We start from the raw sequence: 15,185 nt of genomic DNA, 5'->3' as shown, positions 1-15,185 counted from the left end.
CATCGGCCTATAGTTTTCCTGTTTTGTGTTGTCCTTGTCTAGTTTTGGTGTCAGGGTAATGTTGGCCTTGTAGAATGAGGTAGGCAGCATCCCATTTTCTTTAATATTTTGGAGTAGTTTGAGAAGGATGGGTATTAAATCTTCTTTGAATATTTTGTAGAATTCACCAGACAAGCCATCTGGTCCTGGACTTTTGCTTTTTGGGAGGTTTTTGATTACTGTTTTAATCTCTTTACTTGTGATTGGTCTATTCACATTCTCTATTTCTTCTTGATTCAGTTTTGGGAGGTTTTATGATTCTAAGAATTCAGACATTTCTTCTAGGTTATCCAATTTGTTGGCATATAGCTTCTCACGGTATTCTCTTATAGTCCTTTGTATTTCTCTGGTATCCATTGTACTTTCTCCTCTTTCATTTCTAATTTTATTTATTTGAGTCTTCTCTCTTTTTTCCTAGTCTGGCTAAAGGTTTGTCAATTTTGTTTATCTTAAGAAATAACCAGCTCTTAGTTTTGTTGCTCCTTTCTACTGTTTTTTTAAGTCTCTATTTCATTTGTTTCTGCTCAAATTTTTATTTCCATTTTTCTACAGACTTTGGGCTTTGTTCTTTTTCTAGTTCTTTTAGGTGTAGTTTAAGGTTACTTATTTGAGTTTTTCTTGTATGTTGAGGTAGGCCGGAATTGCTATAAATTTCTCTCTTAGTACCACTTTTGTTGCATTCCATAAGAGTTGGCATGTTATGTTTTCATTTTCATTTGTTGCTCGATATTTTTTCATTTCTCCTTTGACTTCTTCATTGATCCAATGGTTGTTTAGTAGCATGTTGTTTAGCTTCACATGTTTGTGACTATCCCAGCTTTTTTCTTATAGCTGATTTCTAGTTTCATGGCATTGTGGTTAGAAAAGATGTTTGATATCATTTCCTTCTTCTTAAATTTATTGAGGCTTGCCTTGTTTCCCAACATATGCTTTATCTTTGAGAACCTTCCATGTGCACTTGAGAAGAATGTGCATTCTGCTATTTTTGGATGGAGTGTTCTATATATATATCTATTAAGCCCATCTGTCTAGTTTTTCATTTAATTCCAATATTTCCTTGTTGACTTTCTGTCTGAATGATCTATCCATTGATGTAAGTGGGGTGTTGAGGTCCCCTACTATTATTGTGTTACCATCAGTTTCTCCCTTTAGGTCTGTAAGTAGTTGCTTTATGTACTTTGGTGCTCTTGTGTTGGTGCATATATGTTAATAGGTGTTATGTCTTCTTGGTGGAATGTCCCTTTTATCATTATATGATGCCCATCTTTGTCTCCATTATCTTTTTATCCTGAAGTCTGCTTTGTCTGATATAAGTATGGCTACATCCACTTTCTTTTGCTTGCCATTTTCTTGGAGTATCACCTTCCATCCTTTCACTTTGAGCCTCTGTTTGTCTTTAGAGCTGAGATGTGTTTCCTGGAGGCAGCATATTGTTGAGTTTTGTTTTTTAATCCATCTAGCCACTCTGTGTCTTTTGATTGGTGAATTCACTTCATTTACATTTAGAGTGATTATTGATATATGAGGTCCTAATAGTGACACATCATCTCTTGTTTTCTAGTTTCTCTGTATTTTCATTGCTCCTTTTCCCTTGTATTTCTAACTGCCATTTCCATTTGGTGATTTTCCGTGATGGTTTTCTCAATTTTCTCTGTATTTATAATTTGTGACTCTGCTCTGATTTTTTGTATTGTGGTTACCATGAGGTTTGTATGAAAGATCTCATAAATGAGATAGTCCATTTTCTGATAGCCTCTTATCCATTAGCCTAAGCAGGTTCCATCCTTCTCCTCTTCCCTTTCTATGTTTTTGTTATCACAAATTATTCTTCTTTGCATTGTCAGTTTGTGACTAAATTGAAGTGTTTATAGTTATTTTTGTTGCTTTCTTTATCTTTTATGTTTTAATTGTTTGCTAACCTATTCTGATAGAGAGCTGCAATTGTCTGATTTTGTCTGTCTACATATGTCCTTGCTCAAAGCTTGGTAAACTATTGCCTTTTTGTTTCAGGTAGGAAGGCTCCTTTCATCATTTCTTGTAAGGCAGGGCTAGTGGTGACGAGCTCTGTCAGCTTTTGTTTGTCTGGGAAAGCTTTTATTTCTCTGTCATTTCTGAAGGATAATTTTGCTGGGTAGAGTATTCTTGGATGATAGTTTTTGTCTTTCAGTAATTTGAATATATCATTCCATTCTCTCCTAGCCTGTAACTTCTCTGATGAGAAGTCTGCTGAAAACCTCATGGGGTTCCTTCGCAGGTTATTTTCTTTTCTCTAAACTGCCCTTAACATTTTTTCTTTATCATTGAGTTTTGACAGTTTTAATATTATATGCCTTAGAGTAAGTCTTTTTGTATTGATGTAATTAGAAGTTCTGTTAGCTTCATGTACTTGGATGTTGAGTTCCTTCCCTAAGTTTGGGAAGTTCTCGGCTATTATTTCCTTTTTTAAAATTAATTAAATAATTTAATTTTGAGGAAGATTAGCCCTTAGCTAACATCTGCCGCCAATCCTCCTCTTTTTGCTGAGGGAAACTGGTCCTGAGCTAACGTCTGTGCCCGTCTTCCTCTACTTTTTATATGTGGGACGCCTGCCACAGCATGGCTTGACAAGTGGTCTATAGGTCCGCACCCAGGATCGAAACGGATGAACCCTGGGCCACCAAAGTGGACCGTGTGAACTTGGCCACTGTGCTGTTGGGCCAGCCCCTCAGCTATTATTTCTGTGAACAAGCTCTCTGCTCCTTTCTCCCACTCCTTTCCCCCTGGGATGCCTATAATCCTTATATTGATTTTCCTTATTGTTTGATATTTCTTGAAGAATTTCTTCATTTCTTTAAAACCTTAGTTCTCTCTCCTCCACCTGAAGCATTTCTAGGTTTCTATCCTTGAGGTCACTTCCTCTCCTCCATAAGTTCTAGTCTATTTTTTGTGCTTTCTCCATTATTTTTTATCTCACTAATTGTATTCTTCATATTCAGAATTTCTGTCTTGTTTCTTTAGAGCTTCAATCTCTGGTAAACTGTTCCTTCTCTTCATTAATTTTATGAACTGTCTTCCTGAGTTTTCTTGTAACTCACTGAGTTTCTTTGTGATAGCTATTTTTATTTCTCTGTCAGTTAGATTATAGTCTTCTGTGACTTCTGGTTTGGTTTCTGGAAAATTGTCCTTTCCCTTCTATTCTGCATCGTTACTGTAGTTCTTCATGGTGTTTGATGAACTGGCCCTCTTTTGGCACATCTGTGGTAGTAATCACCTTTTCTTATTTGGGTACCACTTTGGTTACTTTGGTCCCATGTTCCTCCACTGGCTCTCTGTGGGCTCAGGTGCTGCTGGCCTGAGCACCATCTGTGCTGCTATTCCTGGATTGTCTGGGGATCTAGGGACTTGTATACAGCACCTGCTGCTGGTGCAGCTGGTGTTGGTGTTGCCACCACTGGGGGCTGGGCCACTTGTTCTGCTGTGGTTCCTTTTGCTTCTGGTCACAGATTCTGTCTGCCACCATTGTGGGGAGCAGAAGCTGTTTCTCCTGTTCTTACCCCATCTGGTCACAGCTGTGCCACTTGGCTGCTCTGTGTTCATGCCGGCTGGGCCACCATGCTCAGTGAGGGGTCATGCTCATGCAGGTGTGGCCATCACTCTTATGGGGCACTTTTGCTTGCTTGTGTTGTGCCACTGCCCAGTGGGGCAACTTCACAAAGGCCAGGCTGCCATGCTTTCTGGTCAGGTTGCACTCACATAGTTTGTGCTGCCACCACTTGGTGGGGAGCATTCATGTGGGTGGGCCTGCCACCACTCCACAAGCATTCACACATGGGCTGGGCTGCCCCTGCTTCCACTCACAGTTGTACGGGCCTCTATGTGAGGATCTGCATCCTGGATCACTGCCACTGGGGAGGAGGAGGGGACTGCTCCCTTATTTCCACTGCTTCCTGGGCATCCACTCTACCCACCTTCAAATGTATAGCTGCCTGGATCTCTCAGGCATCCTGTTGTGCTGTGTAGGGATTCCAGTGTTGGTGAATGGATGTCTGTTTGGTTGTAACTTAGAAGGGAGAGACAAGAGGAATGACTCACTCTGCCATGATGCTGATGTCACTCCCATTATACATATTTTAAGACTTCTGTTAGAGAAGGTTGTTCTAGGCTTCATGGATATTGTGTTCTGTCTTTTTTTCTTCTCTTTTTCTTTGCATTAGACTCTGGTGAAATAGATGTTTTTGAGTACAGGCCTTGTTAAGAACAGATTATCTCGGGCATATTTCAAAATGCTTTCTTTCTTCTCTCTTTCCCAATTTTAGAGACACTCATTTGCCCTGTGACCTCCAGGCTCTCATGGATTCAAGAAGAGTTGTTTATTTCAAGTTTCTTTTCTTTTCTTCTTGTGAGATCAAGAATGACAGCTTCTAAGTTCCTTAAGTTCTGGATCAGAAGTTGGCAGTGCATCATCCCTTGTGGTGGTTGGGAAAGACTTCCTCTTTTTGTTGCTGAAGAAGATTCACCCTGGGCTAACATCTGCTGCCAATCTTCCTCTTTTTGTATGTGGGGCACCACCACAGCATGGCCACTGACAAACCAGTGGTGTAGGTCCATGCCCAGGAACTGAACCTGGGCCACTGAAGTGAAGCACACCAAACTTAACAACTAGGCAAATGAGGCCAGCCCAGGAAAGACTTCCTCTTGAAGTTGGGGAATGGATATTTTATGTTATTTTTCAGGAAAGCACTGTTGACTTCTTTACGTAATCTACAATCATGGCCAAATTCACCATCAAACCTATGTGGACTTCGTTGAACTCCCTTGCAATCTGCAGCTCTTAGCCTGTTCCTCAAAGATAGCAGTGCCCAGGTACACTGTTAGGATTTGACCAGAAAGAGGTCTTATGGCACACTATCTCGCTGCCTATTCTAAAATTTGGCTGGAAGCAGTCCTGAGGCACACAAGTATAGGGATTTTTTAGACTTAAGTTGTCATGCCTTCTTCCTCTGTCTGAGCTCTAAGTTCCAAATAACTTTCTAGCCCCATCAAACCATAGAGAGAGAGAAAGGAAAAGCAGAGTCTGTGATAAATATTACACAAGTTAAAAGCAATGCTTCCCCACAAGATTATTTACATTCAGTCAGCTGCATCTCATTACTAATAATGGCCTGAAATACTTTTGGAGAATATAGCCAGGGGGGCTTTGGTAAAAGCTTAATTTTTACAAGCCACCTGGACTCTCATGTTCAGCGATGGGAATAGAAGAATTAGCTTCCGGTTCTTCATTAGGTTTTTATTCACTGCAACCTCATGCACATTTGACCCCAACACATGGAGTGATGATGTAACTGGTGGGTAATAAGGAAGAAGATATAAGAACTTTTCTCATGAGGAGTCAGTCTTAAAATGATATTTGGTTGATGTGTACAGCATTTCTGTCGTTTCCTGAAATGTTCTGGACCCTGACATTAGAGAGAAATAAGATGTAATGTGATCACAGTAAAAATGGTTAATAATTTCCATGTGATCATAATACTTTTAAACTTATGAGGATGTGTGGATAGAGAGTTCAAGTCAGAGGACATTCACAAATGGGGAGAAAAAGATAAAAATCAATTAGGAGTACATTTGTGTCTGTATTGAACATACAGCCTAGACTGTAGGCTGACTTTTTCTGGAAAGAAGCAGAGAATTAGACTGCTTGGAGGAGACCTGAAAAGCTCAGAACAAATATCAAATAGCAAGCTCAGAAATTATTTCTAAAAATGACAAATTTTCACTGAATTAAATGGTAGAGAATGTTACACTCCCAGGATGTTGGTGATGTCAATTAATAAAAGGCATGAACTGCAAGAGAAGCAAGAAGTTTATTTGGGGTCCTGGGAAATGTAATTCAGGAGGCACAGATTTGAGTAGAAAATTTGCTCTGAAGTGGACAGAGGAAGTGTCAGGGGTTTATAAAGTCAAAACTGCAAGCTTCCATAAGTTGTCTTGAACAATTCATGATCAGTTCTGGCAAGGAGCAAGCTGACATGCCAGTAGGTGATTGATTCTGAAGTTGTTCCTAAGCAGTTTGTTCATTTCTGAAAGAGGAATTGTTCCAGGATATGGTTTCTGTGGTCAGGTGAAGTTCAAAATTCAGTCCACACCTGCCTGTGGATGTGCATAAGCCTCACTTCCTTAATGGCCTCCCAGCTCCATTTTAGAAGTCTTGACATATGTCACACTATTTTGGTATCTTCATCTACAGGGAAAACAATAGAGCAATCAGCCAACAATTAATGGAGTTTAACCACTGGGTGTGGTCCATGAAAGAGGAAGACAGCCCTGCAAATACCATTGTCTGATGACAGTGGGCTCACCCAGAGCTGTGCCCCACCTTGGGAGATTTACCACAGGTTTCACTCTGTATGGGGGAAATAGGCCTCACTAAAACAATCCAGCAAGTTACTGAACAAATTACAATAAAAACTTCTTGAATAAAGGGGACCAATACCTAGAGTTACTACAATATATTACCTATAATGTCCAGTTTGTAACAGAATTATGAGTTATGCAAAGATACAGAAAAGTAGCAACCATACACGGGGAAAAAAACAGCAATTGAAAAAATGACCCAACTCTTACAGGAAACCCCAGTAAAATTAACAGGTGACATCTCAGCAGAAAAATGGAAGGTCAGAAAGGAAAAAGCAGGTAACGTATTCAAAGTGCACAAAGGAAAAGCCTGTCAACCAGCAATCCTATATTCATAAAAATTACATTATTAAAACTGAAGGTGAAATGAAGACTTTTCCTGGAGAAACAAAACTGAGATAATATATCGATAGGCAACTGCCATGCAAGAATGACTGCAGCAGTTCTACAGGCCTAAAGCACGTGACCCAGGGTGGTAATTCATGTTAATACAGAGAAACTAAACACCAGAATAAGTTATTCTGTAATTAAGAAAGACACAATGAATACACATTTTCTCCTTTCTTCTCTTATCTGACATCAGACGAATTGTATAAAATACTATATGTAAAGTGCTGTTGGGACTATAATATATAGAAATGTAATGCATGTATAACATGTTTGCCATTAAATGCACAAAAGTCATAGAGGGAGCAAAGCTGTATGGGCCAAGGAAATGACTGCAAATGGTAAAGACATTAGTGTAACAAGATATTATTGGTTATGCTATTAATAGACATAATCTGCCTAACAATACGACAAAAATGGCAAAAAGGAATAGAGGTATATCAGTAATGTTTCCATGTATTGCTGGAATTGAGCTAGGATAAATTCAAAGCTCATTCTTATTAAGAAGTATATGTTAAACAGTTGACTAGCCCCTAAAAAAAATTCAAAAATGTAGTGAAAAAGTCATTTAAAAATTAAAATGCTACATTAGAAAATATTCACTTACTGCAATAGAAACCTTGATAGGAGGAGTAGAGAACCTGAAAAGAGTATGAGAATTGTAGAAAACAAAAAGTAAAACGGCAGGTGTTATTGTAACTATGTCAGTTATACTAAATGTGAATGGATTACATTATCCAAAAGGAGGAAGAGATTTCCACCTCAGATTTAAAACATAAACCATGATCTAAATAGATGCTGTGTACAAAAGGCGCACTTAGTTTCAAAGATACAGGTAGATTGAAAGTAAAGGCACAGGAAATATACATCTGTAAACAGCCCCCACAAGATAGCTGGAGAGATGATACAAATGTCTGGCCAAATAGACTTTAAAACAAAAAATATCACTAGAGATATTGAGGGACATTATGTTATGCTGAAAGGATTAGGTTAAAGTCTATGGCCTGCATCTCAAATAGAACATAGAAAAAGATTTATAGCCATCAATGCCTATACTAACAAAGAAGAGAGATCTCAAATCAATAACCTAACCTTTCACCTTAACAAATTTGCAAAGATGGGGTACCAAACCGAAGCAAGGAGAAAAGGAAATAATAAAAATTAGAGCATAAATTAATTAAATGAAGAAGAGAAAAAACACAGAGATAATTAATGAAATCAAAAGCGGATTCTATGATAAGATTAACAAATTGACAAATCTTGAGCTGCAGAAAATTGGGGAAGATTGAAATTAATATAATAAGGAAGAAAGGGTATTACTACTGACATTGTGGAAATAAAAAAGATTTGAAAGGAATTCAATGAACAATTGTATGGCAATTGAACTGGATAAACTCCTTGAAAGAAAAAATTACTGAAACTCTCTCAAGAGTAAATGGAAAATCTGAATAGCACTAAAATAAGTGAAGTGGTTGAATTAGCAAATAAAGAAGAAAAAATACTCTTTAAGCCAGGGCCCAGATGGCTTCAACTCAGAATTCTCCAAAACACTCAGAAAAGGTTTATTATGGATTCTTTACAAACTCTTAAAAAATAGATTAGAGACAACACTTCACACTCATTTTGTGAAGCCAGTAGTACTCTGATACCAAAACCAAGAAGTGTATTGCAGAAAAAACTACATCCTTATTTGTTTTGTGAACATGGATCAAAAAACTTCAACAAATGCTAGGAAGCCTAAACCAGCAACATACAAAAAGAATTATATACAATGAGCAAGTGGATTTATTCCAGGGATGAAAGGTCAGGTTAACATCTCAAAATCTGTTAACATAAAGAAGGATGTCAATAGAGTAAAAAGCAAAAATGGCAAGTTCACTGCAATAGTCTCAAGGAAAATAACTGAAAAAATCAATACCCTTTCATGTGTAAAACACTCAGCAGACCATGAATACAAGAAAATTTTCTTACTTCATAGTGAACATCTATGGAAAACCCATAGCTATTATTATGTTTAACAATGAAAGGCTGGGATGCTTTCCCCCGATAATAAGGAGCAGAAGAAGGACGGCTGCTCTTGCCACTTTTATCCTGGAATGTACTGGAGATGCTATCCAGATCCATTAGGCAAGAAAAGGAAATAAAATGCATGCAGATTGGTTTAGAAGAGGTGACAGTCTCTCTACCTCCAGATGTGCTATCTTGTGTAAGGCTTCAGAATATGTAACTCCAAGATATGGCACACTGGGCTATTGATTATTTTGAATTAAAGATCCTTGAGAAATGGCCATCACGGGAAGGACACTCTGAGCCTCCTTCGCCCCCCTGAAAGCATGAGATGAATCTCTCATGTGAAAGGCACCCTCTTTGAACCAGGAGGGTATAAGGCAACCTTATCATCAGAGACATGAAGTTTAGGGCTGAGAAGGCTGTATAAACAAACCTTGGGGGTTTTTTTACCGCTTACTATAACTAGCTCAAACCCCTCTGACTAGTTAATTTTTGCCAAATATATTGTTTCTATGTCTAAAAGGTATAAAAGCTTCCTGATTTGGTCACTTATTTGAGTCTTTTTTTTTAATGAATTTTCCATATGTAGGAAATTATTTTGTTTATTCCTGTTAATCTGTCTTACATCAATTTAATTATTAGACTACCTAAGGAACCTAGAAGGGAAGAAGGTAAAATTATTCCATCCCTATGGTTGCATACAGAGAACTCTGAGTCCACAATAAAACTATTAGAACTTCTAATCGAGTTCTCCAATGTTGTAGGATACAAAAGCAAAATATAAGAAAACAATTGTATTTTTATACACTTGCAATGAACAATGGTGATGATGAAATTAAGAAAACAAATGCATGTATAATAGCATCAAAAGTAATAAGATACTTAGGAATAAATTTAACAAAAAAGTACAAAATATATACTATGAAAACTATAATCACGATTGACAGAAATTAATAAAAGTATCAATAAGTTGGAAACTATCCCAATTTCATGGATCAGAAGACTTAACATTGTTTAAATAGCGCTGTTTTCCAAAATGAAGAGTCAACACGATACTTATAATCCCAACTGATGGTTTATAGAAACTGTCAAGTTGGTTGATAAATTTATGTAGAATTGCAGGGAGTCAGAATAGCCAAGCCATACTTGAAAAAGAAAAACAAATTTGTGGACTTACATTTCCTGATTTCAAAACGTTGTAGTAAGCAATGGTCATCTAGATAGTGTGGTACTGGGGCCGGCCCCGTGGCCGAGTGGTTAAGTTCGCGCGCTCTGCTTCGGCGGCCCAGGGTTTCCCTGTTTCGGATCCTGGGTGCGAACATGTCACTGCTCATCAGGCCACGCTGAGGCGGCATTCCACATAGCACAACCAGAGGCACTCACAACTAGAATCTACAACTATGTACTGGGGGGCTTTGGGGAGAAGAATAAAAAAAAAAGATTAGCAACAGTTGTTAGCTCAGGTATCAACCTTTAAAAGAAAAAAGTGTGGTACTGACACAAGGATAGACATACACATCTGTGGAATAAATTAAGATTTAAGAAATACACCCACACATCTATGGTCAACTTATTTTTGAAAAAAGTGCTAAGAATGGGGAAAGAGTATTTTCATAAATTGGTGCTGGGCGAAGTGGATGGCCATATGAAAGGAAAGAGACGTACACTTATATCACACCACATGAAATAATTTACCAAGAAGAATCAAAGACTCAAACCTAAGAGTAAAACTATCACGTTCAAATAAATCATAGGAAAAAGTTGACACTGGATTTGGCAAAGAATTGTTAGTTATGATATGAAGTACAAAAATGGAGGGAAATGGTAATTTGGACTTTATCAAATTAATGACGTCTGTGCTTCAAAGGACATCATCAAGACAGTGAAAATACCCTTTGGAAACCTTGTTCACTATTGCTGGGAATATAAAATCATGTTGCAGGCATGAAAAACAACATAGGAGTCCCTTGAAAAATTAAGAGCTGAGTTATCATCCGATCTCGCAATTCTACTTATGGGTAAGTACCCAAAAGAGTTAAAAGCAGGGACTCAAACAGATTTATGTCCACTCATGTTCATATGAGCATTAGTTACAATAGCCAAAAGGTAAAAGTAACCCAAGAGTCCATCAATGGATGAATGGATAAAAAAACTGGTACATACATGCACATATGTGGGCAGCTAATGTTCAACAAAGGTGCTAAGAACATACAAGGGAGGTAAGACAGTCTCTTCAATAAATGGTATTGGGAAAACTGAACAGCCACATGAGAAAGAATGAAAGTAGACCATTATCTCACGCATACACAAAAATAAACTCAAAATGGATCAAAGACTTGAAGATAAGTCCTGAAACCACAAAAATCCTGGAAGGTAATATAGGTAGTAAACTCTGATGTCGGACTTAAAAGGATCTTTTCAAATACCATGTCCTCTCAGACAAGGGAAACAAAAGAAAAAATAAACAAGTGGGAGTTCATCAGACCAAAGAGCATCTGCAAGGCCAAAGAAACTAGGATCAAAACAAAGAGACAACCCACCAATAGGGAGAAAATTTTTGCAAATCATATATCCGAGAAGGGGTTAATCTCCATAATATATAAGGAACTCACACAACCAAACAACAAAAAAACAAACAGCCCAATCAAAACATGGGCAGAGGATATGAACAGACATTTTTCGAAAGAAGATATACAGATGGCCAATAAACATATGAAACGATGTCCAACATCACTAATCATCAGGGAGATGTGAATCAAAACTACACTAAGATACCACCTTACGCCTGTTAAAATGGCTGTAATCACTAAGACTAAAACCAACAAATGTTGGAGAGGTTGTGGAGAGAAGGGAACCCTCATCCACTGCTGGTGGGAGTGCAAACTGGTGCAGCCACTATGGAAAACAGTATGGAGATTCCTCAAAAAACTAAAAATAGAGCTACCATATGACCCAGCTATCCCACTACTGGGTATCTACCCAAACGACTTGAAACCAACAATCCAAAGTAACATATGCACCCCTATGTTCATTGCAACACTATTCACAACTGATGACTGGATAAAGAAGATGTGTATATATATATATATATATATATACACACACACACACACATCCAATGGAATACTACTCAGCCAGAAAAAAAAGACAAATTCATCCCATTTGCAACAACATGCAAAGACCTGGAGGTGGGTCAAAGACCAGCTGTGGGTGGGGGGTCTGGGGTTATGAGCCTACCACTGCTTGTGCACAATTCTCTGTGGCCGGGGGTGTCACAGCAGCAGGGGAATCAAAATTACATGCACCACCTCCAGTGCTGCTACCTGGTTCTGTGGGGGTGTTGATACCACCACTGCCTGGGGGTCTGGGATCATGGGCCCTGCGTCTCCCACTGTGCCCAGGGGGCTGAGGTTGTGGGCACCACCTCTGCTGTTACCCCAGTTCTGCCTCCTCTGTGTGTTCCAATCAAACCAGCTTCAAATGTACAGATGTGTGGACCTCTCCAGCATCCTGGTTGTTAAGCAGAGGAAAGTCTGTTGAGTTACAAATGTCTTACTAGTTATAGATTGAAAGGGAGAGACAAAGGGAGCATCTCACGGTGCCATAATGCTGCCATCACACTTTGTTTCTTTAAGGACGTGGCTCATGTGATTAAGGAGATGGGATAAGTTAGAAATCTGCAATCAAGATGGGCAGGTTGGAAACCCTAGGAAAGAACTGTAGTCCAAGTCAAAGACACTCTAGTGGCAGAATCCTTCTTGTTCAGGGAAGGTCAGTTTTTGTTCTAAGAACAATTGATTGGAAGAGGTGCATCCACATTATGGAGCTTAATCTCGTTTACTTAACCTCCACTCATTGAAACGGTAATCTCATGAGAAAGTTACCAGAAATACCCAGTAGGATGTTTGACTAAATATTTGGGTACTGTGGCCAAGTTGAAACAGAGATATTGGCTTGTAGTTTTCTCCTTTTCGCATGTTTTTGTCTGTCTTTGGCATCAGGGAGATGCTGGCCTCAAAAAATGAGTATGTAAGCATTCCTTCTAGTTTTTGGAAGAGGTTAAGAAGGATTGGTATTAATTCTTTGGATTCATTATTGGTCTGTTCAGACTATTTTTCAATTCTTCCTTGGGGGGTTGTATGTTTCTAGGAATTTATCCAATTTCTTCTAGGTCATCAAATTTGTTCACATATACATGTTCATAATAGTCCCTTTTGATTCTTTTCAGTTTTGAGGCATCTGTTTTAATATGTCCTCTTTCACTTCTGACTTTATATACTTGATATATACAGAGAGATTCTTCTCTCTGCTTTTCATAGTCAGTTAAGGGCTTGTTAATGGTGTTTTTCATTTCAAAACACTGATAGTTTTTAAATTCTTCTGTTTTCCTATATTCTATTTCTGCTCTCACCTTTATTATTTCCTAACTTTGCTAATTTAAGGTATAGTTTGTTGTTCTTTTTCTAGGTTCTTGAGGTATAATATTAGGTTATTTTGCTACCTTTCTTCCTTAATATGCGTCTATTGCTATAAACTTCCACTTTACTACTACTTATGCTGCGTCCCACCAGTTTTCCTGAGTTGTTTTCATTTTTGCCTCAAGATATTTTTTAAATTCCGTTTTGACTTTCTCTGACGCAGTGGTTGTCCAGGAGTGTTTTAATTTCCACGTATTTGTCAATATTCACAATGCGATTAGAGGTAAATAGTCCTTTGGTGCGAGGCTGTATGATTTCTTGACTAGGCCGTAGACCATTAATGTTTCCTTGGCTGTACATGTCAGGGGCTTCCATATCCTCTAGTGTCCTTGTGTTTTTCTTCCCTAGTGTGTTTGGGAATCCCTAGAAACTCAGTCTTCTGTAGAGTCTGTGTCTTACAGCTCCATTTTAATCCACGGTTTTTATACTAGATCCCTGATGATAAGGTGGGAAGGTATCAGGTGGAAAATACGCTCTTATGTTATGATGAAACCTGTAATCTCTTGGCGGGACAGAATCCCCGCCCCAGGAGCTTCAGAACAGGTTCTCAGCATTTACTCCTCCCCTTTGTCAGAGAGGAAACCCGAGGAGTCTGGAGTTGTCTGACTGCCCTTTCTCCCAGTCAGAGAGAGTCTGTCAAATGAGTTTGCTTTGAGGGATGGCCTAAGTCTCAGAGAACACAGTGCTTTGTGTGTATAATGTTCCCCCATTTTCTGCAAGGAGAATGAGACTTTCTTTTCCAGTCTCCACAGTGAGAACCTCCCTGGGCTCCTTAGGAAAAATTCATGAAATTGGGGAGTTTTCTAAGACTGGAGTCCTCACAGGTTTTAACTCTCAAGCTAGTCCACTCTTGGGCAAATCCATCTCTAATAGTTCGTGTGTTCCTAGAGGTGGCTGGCTCCAGTCATTTCTCCTCTGTAAGTGGTAATTCTCTACATGCACCTGTGTCTCATTTTGGGGCACTGGTTACCATGCAGTCGCAAATCACTGATGGATCTAAGAAGGTGTGTTGCTTTTCAGGTGGTTCAATTGTTTTCTTGTTGCAAAGATGTGAACAATCACTCCAACTCACTACATATTGAAACAGAAACCATCATTCACTCTGTCGCTCTGCATTTTCCCTTGTGAGTAGCCCATTTTCAATTATTGATTGTCCTGCTGGAGCTCATGCGTGTAGTTTCAAAGTTTTTCAGTTTTTTTCTCTTTTTTTCTTTCTCTTCTTCTTCTCCTCTTTAAAGCCCCCCAGTACATAGTTGTATATTCTAGTTGTAGGTCCTTCTGGCTGTGCTATGTGGGATGCTGCCTCAGCATGGCTTCATGAGCAGTGCTAGGTCCACGCCCAGGATCTGAACCAGGAAACCCTGGGCTGCCGAAGGGGAGCACAGGAATTTAATCACTGCCACGTGGCTGGCCTACCTTTTCATTTCTAACCAGTGCATCTGAAAATATTATCATACAGGGTCTCTGCACTTGGATTTCTTATCCTCACCTTCTAAACATTCCCTACACCAACATCCTGTGCTTCACCTGAAAGCCATTTTCTGGGGGTTGCCTTGTGTTTTATCAATGCCCTTGTGGGGGCAGGATTAATACCCGACCTTAATGAGACCAGACAGCAAGACTGTGTTGCCACATGCATCTTGTTAATGAAATGTTTATTACTCAGGGTTACTTTCTAAGGAGAGTAGGGCAAGGGGAAGCTGGCTCAGGTGGCTTCTGCAAAGGTCCATGGGTTTGCTGTTTAAGGTGTGCAGGCATAGAGGCTGCAGGTTTTAATGGTCTGAGCCTCCTGTCTGCAGACACAGAAAGAAAAGGGCCCCCTGTCAACCTTCAAAACTTGTTTACCATTGTGGGCCAGACAGGGTGAGCGGGAACCTACAG

This window comes from Equus asinus, chromosome 20 (genome assembly GCF_041296235.1).
Source record: "Equus asinus isolate D_3611 breed Donkey chromosome 20, EquAss-T2T_v2, whole genome shotgun sequence".
NCBI classification, from domain to species: Eukaryota; Metazoa; Chordata; class Mammalia; order Perissodactyla; family Equidae; genus Equus; species Equus asinus.
The sequence above is the reverse complement of the archived record's forward strand: the minus strand, read 5'-3'. Positions refer to the sequence as shown.